The sequence below is a fragment of the Diadema setosum genome, chromosome 13 (genome assembly GCF_964275005.1).
Source record: "Diadema setosum chromosome 13, eeDiaSeto1, whole genome shotgun sequence".
In the NCBI taxonomy this organism is placed as follows: domain Eukaryota; kingdom Metazoa; phylum Echinodermata; class Echinoidea; order Diadematoida; family Diadematidae; genus Diadema; species Diadema setosum.
The window spans coordinates 14,583,090-14,595,744 of record NC_092697.1 but is presented as its reverse complement, the minus strand read 5'-3'; the positions used below and the strand labels follow the sequence as shown (position 1 = coordinate 14,595,744).

At 39.5% G+C, this 12,655-nt stretch overlaps 1 protein-coding gene across 1 annotated transcript in view; it reads left to right on the top strand.

Annotated features, from left to right (window-relative positions):
- The first annotated feature begins 4,053 nt into the window (after positions 1 to 4,053).
- The window catches only part of LOC140237351 (receptor-type tyrosine-protein phosphatase delta-like), a 193,369-nt gene continuing 184,767 nt past the window's right edge, over positions 4,054 to 12,655 (top strand). The window contains exon 1 of the mRNA XM_072317287.1: positions 4,054 to 4,125. The gene's annotated coding sequence lies outside the window, so the exon portion shown is untranslated. The remainder of the gene's footprint in view (positions 4,126 to 12,655) is intronic.

Genomic DNA, 12,655 nt, shown 5'->3' with positions numbered 1-12,655 from the left:
TTAAGAGGCCCTAGAGTGCAATGTAGTATAAAGTTTATGTCACGCTTTGTGTATAAGATGTCTTTCCCAAGCAGGGTAGCGCTTATGGTATTCTGTAAGCCACTTAAAGCACCCATCATTTGCTTTAAAGGATTTCGAAAGAGACAAACTGTGGTTCTCGGTAGGTTTGCCAATTGTGTCATTGACATTACTCTCTCTTAGGAATTCTTTTGTTTGTTTGTTTTTTCTCAAGAAAAACTAGATATTTCTACTCTCTCTGTGTGCTCCTAGCCATTTGTTGCACAAAAAAAACATGCCGTTAATACAACCTTGCGGCGAATGGAAATATCTTACTTATAAGTTTCTTACATTGCCATATGTGTGGTGGTGGCATTGTTAATCAGTATGTGAGATATGATTGATGAGCTTGCGCTGAACCGCCGGCATTTAAAAACGTGCTGAATGCACAGTGCCAGTAGATGCTCTGCAGTTCATATTATTGCTTTTACCCTGGCCAGCTGTGTCGATTTCCTCGTATCACAGTGAATTATTGAGAGCAGGGGGGGGGGGGGGGATTGGTTCATTCCCTGTTTTCCAGTGTAAATGAACTCCAGTGGCCCCTGCTACAGTGCAGTAGGCCACCACCGAATATGATACACAAGTCGTAGAGAGATGTCTCACCAGTGGCTGTTGAGCCCACCATTTTGAAGTAAATTGGATGTCTTGGACGCCTGTACTGGGCAAGTGCCGGTTATGATTGCTGTTATTCGCCGTGGCGGACACATTCTCCCCCCATTCGGTCAATCTTGTAAAGACCTCGGCACGTATTTATGGTACATGCTATTTTGAAGTCGGCCTGTGTCTCAGGCTGCCCCAGTGTGTGTTTGTGTGGGGGGGGGGGGGGGGAGGGGAGGGGGTTAAACAGTACCTAGCAATGTGTAAATAATGGGATTATGAATCCCTCAATCAATTATGAATAGCCCCAACAATGACTGTCTGTAAGAAACTTGCCTCCCCCCTCAAAAAAAAAAAAAAAAATGATAATAATGTATGAAACAGAGGGCAGACAAGTTTAAGAGAACTCATACCTCCTATTTTGCTTTCGCTGCTTAATGATCTCTTGCCTTTTATCTAATGTATGAAACATTACACATTCATGCTCTTGACTTCACACACTCAACAGCCAATCGTAAGTGGGTAGATTTGGTAGAAGCGTTATCAGCAACAAACAAATGGGACACAACCATCGACTGCACACCACTGTCACAAAGTTTGTTGGTCCTCTCTACTGCATAAAATCCTGTCATGTGGCTATTTGCTTCATATTGCCCTCGAAGCATGTGGACAGGTGTCCGTCAAAGATTAATCTTGTGCTCTTCATCGGAGGCATTGGCAAATGCCTGTGCAGTGGGATTTGGTGTGTGACTTTCGGCATGCACGTTCCAATCCTATTCTATTGATAGCCCCTACTTCGGAGCTTCAAACAAAACACCTGTCTGCCTTACCTGTGTGTATAATTTATTCATCGTTCCGTATTGAGTGATTTATGGAATGTCACAGAGGCACATGTTTTTAGACAGGAACAGCCCAATGTTTTGACTGCCTTTAGTGCATTCTTGACTGCCTGGAATATCTATTTTCTGTTAATGAAGTATACAGTAGCCCAAGGACAAGCATTCAACCATACAAAATGTATGCACAGTAGATTAAAAATTCAATGGCATTATAGTTTCTTTGCAAATTTTGCCTGGCTTTCGTTTATCAGTACAATTATATTGTCTGTAGTTGTATTAAACTTTCTGGTGCCATAAACTTGACTTTTGTAATTCCACCTCAATGCATAAATGGCCATTAGTGCCAATTGCAGTAATTTTGATAAAAACTTTGTGTGCTGGGTGAAATTTAAAAGCAGGATGGACTGCAGTTCTTTTTTTCTCTCTTTTGCTTTTTTCCCCCCTTCCTCTTTCTCAATTCAATTTGATGATCTTGATGATCTTTTTTTTCGACATTCCGTGCAAGCAGTCATTAGCACACCCCAGCCTGATGGGTTTTCCGCCCAGGCTCAATCAAACTCCCATTTGCCGCTCGTTTGGGTGCATGTGTGTGAGAATGGGAAGGGTAGGGTACGGAGCAGCAGCATCAGGCATCGCTGGAGGGGGATGGAGGAGACCTGTTCTGCTCATCTCTCTTTTCCAGTTCTCTCCATCTCTCGCTTCTTTCTTGTGTCTCCGTCGTCTGCGATGTCATTCCAACACAGCATTGGTTCTGGGGTAAAAACCCATCGCCTCTTTTGTCACGCTGCAAATAGATAAAATCACATCAGGATATGTGTGTCAATTGTGTGCCTCATTTATCGAAATGCTATTGCGCTCAGCTCTGAGACTGAATGACAGTCCCCAGCCTTTCTCTCTTCATTTTTTTGGTTTGTTTGTTGTTGTTTTTTGAGTGCTCAGATCCACAAGTGCATCAAAATTTTTGCCTTTGATGGCCTATAATGTAGGCGGAGGATGCAGCTATTGTCTTCACTGTAAACATCTGATGCAGTGAGACTTTCGTCTTTGCTACCAACACTCGTCTTGCTTTGGTTGTTGTTATGAAGCAGTGGCAGTTTTTTGTTTAAAAAAAAGTGCATCCTTAACCTAGATTATAGGCTATGCCTTTGCAGATAGGCAGACATTTTCGTTTTAATATGCCATGAATGCCACTTATGTGTTTTGAATGTTATTGACACTTTTCTCTATCATTAGCCTGACCATGAGGCCGATTGCCAAAGGTCGTGTATAAGGGAAGAGGGTGCATATCATATTACACTGCCGCTGTTTGATGATATTGATCTGCTATCTATGCTGCCACCTGTCCGCGAACCATGCGCAGCTGAACTTTATAATTTGTACAAAATACCGATCCGATGTCAGTGAAGGTACATTGCATTATTGATGGCAGTAATAGTTAATTCACGAGGGAACAAATTTCACATGTACCGTAGTTATTTCCCCGCATAATGTACTATTGGTATGTGTCAAAGGTAGTGCTGTTAGCATGGCCTCAAATGTTGTTGTTGTTGTTGTTGTTTTGGTTTTAATGGTGTGTATCACTCAAAATTAAGTATTTATGCCACTTTCTGATAGCTTTAGTTCAAGGCTGCCTCGCACATTTTTTTTTCCCGTATGGTAAACTTCATTTTATGTGATCAACATCAGATTGCTCTGACTACATTTTGTGGTGTCTTTATGGTGCAATATGAAATTTCACAATGCCTCACCTCAACTTTAATGTTTCATGCTGGCAGACAGCATTATTTACCTAACTGGTCCATTATAAACATATGTTCTGGATGAAATGACCTTGTTCAGTGCACATGGCAGTCATCTTGTTTGACTAGTTGTGCTGAGGGAGACAGCGTATCAAAATATGTAGTCATCATACTAACAATTGCTGCAAAGTTTGCAGTTTACCCAATTCACAGTGACAGACTCTTTAGCAAAATAATAACATTAGTACAAGAGCAAGAAAACATATCCTTTCTTTCTTGCAGTATATTTATTTCATTTTTTTTTTTTTGTCATTGTTGTGCATAGCTCCTTTAAGAAGAGAGGGGGAAAAAAAGGAGCAAGAGTTGGAGTATTGAGAGCGAAATCATGATGAGGCTTTATTGCAAGCGTCGATGGCCCTAAAGTTTCGCACTCTTGTATTTTTGCTCTCTGGAGTCCTGTTCAGATGGAGAGAGTGGCTGGGAAGGTGATGTCCGATAGTCTCCTTAGTCCAGACTGTGATGGAAATTGTACTCATATTCCCGTTCTCTTGTGGGACATGAGTGGTGGAATGGCAGTGGTTGATAGTCTTCTCATTCTAGACTGCTTTCAAAACTGTTCCCGCAGCAAAGTAATGAATAGGCCTTGTGCATCCACAGTCTGTATGTGCCAAGGTTCAGCATAAGCTTTTTAAATACAGACTGACAAATTAGTTTACTTAAGTGAAATCTTGTTGCGACTTTGTAAGATTATGCCTTTGTGACATTCACAGTTGAATCACACATCATTATGATCTGCTTTCTGTACTTATCTTTTGCTACACAGGTCTGTGATATTCCGTTTGGAGCTATAATACTTCTACATCAGAGGGTGATATAGAATCAGCTTTGTGGAGGTAAGAACCCCCTCCCCACCCCCACCCCACCCCCGCCTTAAAAATAGTACAACTATGCACGTAATTGTGTGTAGGCATATATATGCATGGTGTGTTGTACACGAGGACAGTTAGTATATCTGTGTCTTGTTTTGCTTCTATGTATAATGGAGAGTTTCTAAACTGCCTACCATTGGCAGAGAACATACATGATATTGTGTGTGTGTGTGTGTGTGTGTGTGTGTGTGTGTGTTGCGTGTGTTTGGAATCAGCAAGGATTAAAGAGAGAGAAGAAAATGTGTTGTTGTGTTCGAAATTTCATGTCGTTAGAAAATAAGAAGCATTGCATATCTACCGAAATCATCCAGAACAGAGGGAAATGTGCAAAATAATGTCAAAATGAAGGTGAATAGCATCGTTCAAACAGTAGGTTGAAATTAAAACAGAAAGGGCATCTTACAATGAAGAAAAGTAATAACTACCTCATTGACCTAGTAATGATGCGGTTAAGATTTTCTACATAATATCCCTAAACAGTATCTAACTATCACATGTGGATAGATTTTTCAACCAAATAGTCTTTCTATAACTGTGCCCCGTGCAGCCAAATTTCTTCCACTTGTGATCATCATGGTGGGGACATATTCCCCGAAGCTGTACACATGGGTGTTTGTTGAAGAGAGGGCCGGCAGTCAGTTGCAGAAGGGCGCTGGGGGGGGGGGGGGGGGAATAGACAATGCACACATAGTTTGTATTCTCGTACGCATTGTGGGGGAATACCTAGATATGAAGTCCTGCCAGTCACAACACTGCCTGACTCTGAATTGCCGTGCTTCTCCGGTTGTGCGACTTCCTTTGTGCGAGGAAGCCGTGTGCATGCTGGGAGATTCGCAAGCGAGAGAGCCGTTCCACTGTCGTGCAATCAACAATATGGTGGGTTTGCATTGTGTGCAAGACATTGTCCCCACCTAGAAATGCAAGCACTTGGTGATAAATTGAAATAGCAAAAAAAAAAAAAAAAAATGCATCCTACATATTAAAGCTTTGAAACAAAAACAAAAAATAATAAGAGTGACTGAGAGAGAAATATATGTTCATTCGTATATGCTTGTATATATGTGTATATAAGTCCTATCTGTATGTATACTGTACAATGTAGGTGTATATTTATAAATATATATATTTATAGTCAAATATACATGTATATGTATAAGTATATATATATATATATATATATATATATATATATATATATATATATATATATATTTATACACATATATATGTATATATATATATGTATATAGTGCGAGAGATAATTCCCTTCCCAAACATACGCTGTGCCTCAGTCTAATTTCTTTCAGTATATATATATATATATATATATATGTTTGAGAGAGATAGAGAGAGTGAGATGGAGAGGTAGAAGGAAGGAACATTATAGTCATTGAGGAAGGACCAAAATGAAACAGTGTTAAATGACTCAGAACTAGCACACACTGTGATAAGCATGAATGCACTGGCAACCACACATGCTAGATGTAAATCAGCTACCGTGAATAACTCCATTTTTTTTTCCCGAAGGGTATCCAATCCATTGTTCTATCCTAACCATCTTGTATTTCGCCATGTCTTTCACAAGTCTAGTGCCCAAGCTGACACTCCGTTCAGCAGTTTAAGGTCAGCGATAGCTGTGTGCAGCTTTCGAAAAGCTCTCAAAAATGTTCCTGCCCCTGCCACAATAATTGCTCTTGGGAGATGTGTTTGCCAAGCATTAAAGTTCTGGCTTGATTGTCCGGTGATTCTATTCCGAAGAATGTGTTTTTTGTTCTTCACTCAGGCAGAACAGCGCAGGATTGGTCGGGATGTGCAGAGCAGAACGCAATCAGCAACATAATTCGTTGCACTTCGGTTCTTGAGGTTTTTGCGTGGTTCAGTGGATTGAAGTTGGTCGCTGACTGCGACTTCCTGCCCATAAATGTCTGTGGGTTGCTATCTACTAAATGCATCTTTTATGGAAGGGTCAAATTGAGGATCTCTTTGAATCTTACATGAAAGAAAAAAAAAAAAGAAGAGAAAAATATTGATAAAACCTACTTCCTTCTTTTTTCCCACTAAAGTACACCGTTGTAGATTATGCACAATAATGTCATTTTTGCATCATTATATGCCATTCACATAACCCACAAGTTTGGCACTATAGGATGAGTGCATTGAACTACTGCATTCATAATAAATCCTTGCATTAAATCACTTCTTAGAATGTTCAAATTGAAACCAGGCACTTAATAAAATGATGTCAGTGTAGCAGTTGCATTCTCCATGTGATTATCCTAATTTCATTTTCTACTTTATCACTCTTATGAAGATTTTTTTTTTTCTCCCCCCCCCCTCCACAAAATAATCTGCTAGGTCCTGCAGCTAGATTTTCTTGTTGACGAAGCAGCTGGCTTGGTAGGGGATCGAGGGGGTTCAGGTCACACAAAAAGAGGTATACAACCATACTGCCAAACTGAAGATGAATCGGCTGTATATCCGGCCAAACTTTTCAAAGGGATCTGTCATCGGAAAATGGCGCCGTGATGAATCTGTATTCAAAGCGGCGTTCATTTGGAATGTGCGAGAAGTATCATCGTGCGCTGGGGGGCACAAAGCTTCGTCAACACGGTGGAATTGGGTTCTCTTATAGGGCAAACTGCATCCACTTAGGACGGTCTAGGGTTTCACGCACTGGCATTTGTCCCCACTTAGTCTTGTTCAAGACTGACAGAAGGATTTACTTGAACTTTGCCTTGGCAGCCCTGAGCAGTGGTATTCTGTGTGTAACTACATGTAGTGAAACAGTCCAGTGGACTCTTTCATCACGGTGAGGCCTTTGGGTGACCTTTTGTGGGAAATGTATGTCTTGGGAGAAGACTACAGGAACATCAGTAACTGACTGACTTAAAAGGAATGATCCATGGATATTGCCTTTGTGATAATGATTGTATTCATCTGAAGTTTTCTAACCTTGCTAGCAGGCAAAAAGACCATTTGAGAACATGCATACATATATATGAAAGGCTATTTCAAATTTCTAATATGCACAGGTAGATTATCTTTACTCTGTCGTTCATTGATGAACCACAGAATATAATGTGCATGTCTCTCAACTGGATATTCAATGGCAATGGATAATCTACATTGTAGATTTGCCAAATTTTCCGAGATAAAATGTCAAGATGGTATACTAAGAAGTGTTGTTTGACAGTGTCCAAAGGCTTGTGCTTTAGGAGTTATGCAAGGAACATATCAGTGTGAGAGAAGTGCTCTAAACTTAACTCTCTCAACACCACCATCTCCATAATTTCATTCCCTTTGGGCATGACAGCCTCACTCGTGGATGCAGGAGGGTTAAATTGCCACATTTTTGTGCAAAAGATCCCGACTGGAGGATCGGAGGTTGATTCACCTCTCGGGGACCAATCGATCGGTCCTGCGGTCCTACAGGTTCTGTAAATGAACTGCACATCCCCCTGAAGTCCAGGGTAAATGTGGAGTGTGCATCCATGAATGGGGAAGGAGATTGGAGGGAAGGGTGCTCTGTTTGCAGACCAATATTTGTCTTGATACCATCGTGGCCTCCCCATCTGTCGTGCCTGTGTAGCGGTATCCGTGGATGGCAACGAAACATCATCATAGCAACCCCTCTTCCTTCTCCTCCCATCACTATGGTCAAGGTTTCCTCCTCTCTCTCTTCCTCCTCCTCCTCACAAGAAGGTGGCCGATTGCAATTTTGCGGTGACTGACGGTCAAACAAATGGCTCCGGCCCTTCGTGCTCATCTCAGGTGGACTGTGGACAGTGGACAGTGTGGTTGGGTTGTAGGCGCCTTTTTTACCAGTTCTCTTCATGGAGTCTACCCTTTCACATACATTACATGAATATGTCTAACTTTGCTCCACGGCGGATTTATAGTCTTTCTTTTCTTCAATGCTTCTGCACTTTTTAACCCATTTTTATGAGTATAATTCAAAGGAGAAAATGCCAATTAAAATATCTTTTGTACCAATTTTTATGAGTGTAATTCAAAAGAAAAAATACCAATTAAAACATCAAAGTAACACCCCAAAACATATCAATGGTATCTCAAGAAGTTTATCATTGAACCCCCCCCCCCAAAAAAAAAAAAAAAAAAAAACAAGAGTGCTCATCAGGATTGATGATAGCTTTGATCAAGTTCTGCTCATTTTGCATCCAAACCAGATATGAGATGTGCATACGAGAAGTGTGATTCAGGAGGTACAATTGTAATAGCTGGTCAAAACTGAAGGCTTTGGTGCAGTGCAGTTGTCATTTTTCACGCCATTATCATATCTCAGTAAATGTATGATGCTTGCATATCTGCCCATTTACCTCTTTACTTTTTTTCCTCATTAAGACTTAAAAAAAAAGTTTTTTGAGGAGTATACCTGTGTTATGATAAGAAAAACAAAAGTCAAAGGGTAAGGGAGTTCGTGATTGGTTGCAAGTGTCAACCTTTTTTTTTTTTTTTTTTTTTTTGATAAGATTCCTTCTGTTTTGTTTTGTGTTTTGATTTTTCAAACTGGGAAAGTAGGTCATGAAAGTGGTTCAGATGCTTGGTTCCAGTAGTTGTGGTATATCACCCAAGACTGAGAAATCACTGAAGACCCATGAAAATTCCTTGTGCATTCAAAGGGAAATAAACCAGTCATCGCGCCAACAGAATGGAGCTGCGGAAAGTTCTCCGAAGGGAATATCTCCAAGGCAAGTCGGTGCGAATAAGACCATGGTGCGTGTTTGCAGAATTTTGGAAGGTATACCACATCCTCACTTTGGTTTTCTTTTTCAGTCATCAATTCGTATGATAGCCCATAACTTGTAAACCTTTCAGCGGGACGTACGCACCTGGAGAGAATTAATGGAATGTGACCAGCATCAGAAATGTAACAACGGTCAAGATTAGATCGGGAAGCTCATATTGTTTTAGTTGGACAAACTGAATTTAAGCAATTATTGTTCCATTTGGAGACACAAGTTTCTTCACACTGGTTGCCTGTTTTCATGATGAGGCATTAGAATGCTGAATTCAGCTGGATGATGATTTTAATAAAATGAGTAAAGATATGTTCAGCAGCACTGCCGTCTGATAATTTGATGGATGGGAGAAGACGTGCCCGTTTTTCCCCTCATTTCCGTCGCAGGAGGCCTTGTAATTTTGGCAAATGTTTGCCAATGCCAAATGCATTATGCATTGCTGCAGATATTGTATGGAATGACCTTTGTGGGAAATAAAGCATTCTCTAGCTCTTGATTATATTTCAGTTATGCAGAGATTTATGTATAATCCATCATAAGTGTTTTATTTGCTTGGAATTCTTAGTGTTAAGTCATTGAATGACATTGAGTGATGTGTTTCAGTCACATTGGTAACGAATAATAACAAAAAAGGAAACATAAGAAGTTATGTTATATATATCAAAGAATAACTGTAATAATACAGTTAAAATATACAAAATATACATGTGTTTATAGAACAATAGTTATAATAACTTGCCAAAGTTGCTGTTCCAGAAAAGGAAAGAGGAGGGAAAATCCCACAAAACCTGTGAATGAGTCTACTGATTGAAACCATCAACCATGATACGTCCTTGCAGATGAATACCTTTTTTTTTTCTTTTTCTTTGATAGAAGCAATAGCAAAGATTCCTTTGAAAGGAAAACAATTAGGAAGAGTCAACCTGTCATTCCTCAACGAACCTTTTGGCAAAGCTTGCTGAAAATTATGGCTGGGGTTGAAAGGAATGTCAGTGCTTCTTTTTTCCACCGCTGTGCATCAAGACCAAGTGGTTATTTAACGGAACAGACTTTTATTGGAAGAGAGGTTATGTGTGGGAAATCGTGTTCTTTCAAGGCCATTGTTGTTGGTTTTTTTTTAAAGTAATTTAATGGTACGGATAGGAAATGGAAACTGCCCCCATTTTTTTTTTCATATGGTGAAATTAATCTTTTAAAAGCATCTGTAAAGATGACATGTTTACATTTTACTCTGTTGTATAGTACAACAAGTCTGTCTGAGATAGCGCAAGAATATTGTGATATGCATCGAAAATGCTTGTTCATGGAAATACGTGGGAGTGAATATTTTTATCAAATTCGAGGAGAGACATCAATAAAGCACAGAACTAGTCAACTAGTTGAGAAGGATGTCTGGAAATGAATAGACCTTCTAGAGATGGTTTTTGAATAAAATTTAGAGAGATCAGGGGAGATGCACAAATGGAATGAATTAAGTTGACTTTAAGCAGCACTTTCACTCAAAGAATTTGCCCCTAAGTGCGGTGAAAGTTTTATCCCGAAATTGAACGTGGGCTGTCACTTCGATTGATATTATTCATAGTGCGCATACACATACACACACACACAAACACAGGAGTATTCATGCAGACAAAAGTTGAATTTCATGGCTCTCTGTGTGCATTGCTGTATCCTTTAACTGAAGGAGTGCAGAGTAGCCGTCGGCGTCAGTATAAAGCCTCACCCCTTTCACATTTATGGATGAAAGTGAGGGCAGGTCCATCCTGAAATGTTTGAGTGCCATTTCTGCAAAAGAATGAATACTGTAAAAGCTGCTATTTTAGTGCGCAGATATTTTCGCAAATGAGGAGGTCATCACCGTTTTTTCGCGAGATGTTGCTGTATAGCAATTTGACACATGGGCTGTCAAACTGTTAGATTTAACGCTGTCACGATCAGGTGGCAACATTTTTATGTGTTGTTAAATTAGCAGCCCAATGTAGATGATTTGTGAAATTTGCGAAAATTTAACCCTCATGCAAACAACAGCTTTCACAGTAGAAGACTCTGCAATCTTCAGGTTTGAATCGCCATTTTGAAATGCCCTTGATATCAATACAAGTCGGGGCACAATTGCATTTTGAATGAAACGCATTTAAAAAAAGAAGAAGAAAAATTCAGCACCCTGAGACTCCATGAAAACTTGCAGGTGGCTTGAAGGACAGTGTTTGCCATTAGCCATGTCTTTCAGCATCAGCATTCGGCTTGTGTTTGGTAGTCCTTTTCTGCCAGAGTGACCTCAACTGAAAACATTTGTTTGCGATCACTTCTTCAGAGAGGTCAGCAGGTAAAGGCAAAGTGGACTGTGGTCTTGGCAGGTCTATCTAAGGGCCTTTTGACCAGCAGGTCAGAATAGAATTGTTCTGGAATGGAGGTCACTTTAATTGGTCAGATTTGTATTTCGCCAGTCTCCTTCAGGCTTGCAGTTGTTCAGGTGGCAGCGTAACAATACAGTATGTGCATTCATGTTGATGGTGAAATACTGCAGCATTCGTGTGTTAATTTGTAATGGGAAGATAGTGCATTTCAGAATAACTCACAAAGTTATTGTGGGAGTTTAGGATAGGATGGTAATTCTAACATTGCATGAAATAGTCATGTAAGATTTCAATGTGAAAGGTGCCACAAAATACCACCGATCATACATTGGTGTATTCATCACTTGACCTGACAGATTTCATGTCTTTTCCCCATAGGAGATATGCACATGCACAGTGCTTACCAGAAATACCATGGCAAGAGAATGGCACCAAATTAATTACAGTGCTCCCTATTATCATGATATTTCGCCGATGAGATTGGTAATTAAAATGTGAGTGCAACTAATGACCATAGCAGTCAGAAAGGTGATTTGGTATAATATTGCAATCACCATTATAAAATAAGCTAGTGGGAGATTAGTGTGTGCTTTGTACAGCAGTTGCAGTCCTGTAAAGGACAAGTTCACCTTCATTAACATAAGGATTGAGAGAATGTAGCAATATTAGTAGAACACATCATTGAAAGTTTGAGGAAAATTGGACAATCCAGTCAAAAGTTATGAATTTTTGAAGTTTTTGTGCAGTCACCGCTAGATGAGAAGACTACTGCAGTGTATGATGTTACATGCGTACAACAATATAAGGAAAATATAAAGAGAATTTCACAAAATTTCATCTTTTGAAAAAAGTACACATTCCCTTGACTTGTTACTGACATATGTTATGGGTAATATTATTCCCATTGCCTTTAGAAAGAGGCAAGTCAAGTGCTCTTTTATTATGCGAAAAAAGTGAAAATATGTGGAATTTTCTTTACATTTTCTTTATGCTGTTGTACTCATATGACATCACGAGCCTTAGTAGTCTCCTCATCCAGCGGTTCCAACACAAAAATTTAAAAAATTCATAACTTTTGCATCGATTGTCCAATTTTCCTCAAACTTTCACTGATGTGTTCTACTAATATTGTTGCATTCTCTGAATCCTTATGTTTATGAAGGTGAACTTGTCCTTTAATTAAGATATCTGTGCACAATAACATTCAGCAGATACTTGTGGTACTCTTGGTATTGTTAAGATAAGTTTGATAAAAGGAAATACATAGTTATCTGACCAATAGAGATGTGCTTTCATGTTCATTTTCTTTGTTTCATACACTTTTTCATTTTAGCGAAGAAAGAGTTTGGGAAAGGAATCACTATTGATTTATGAAAT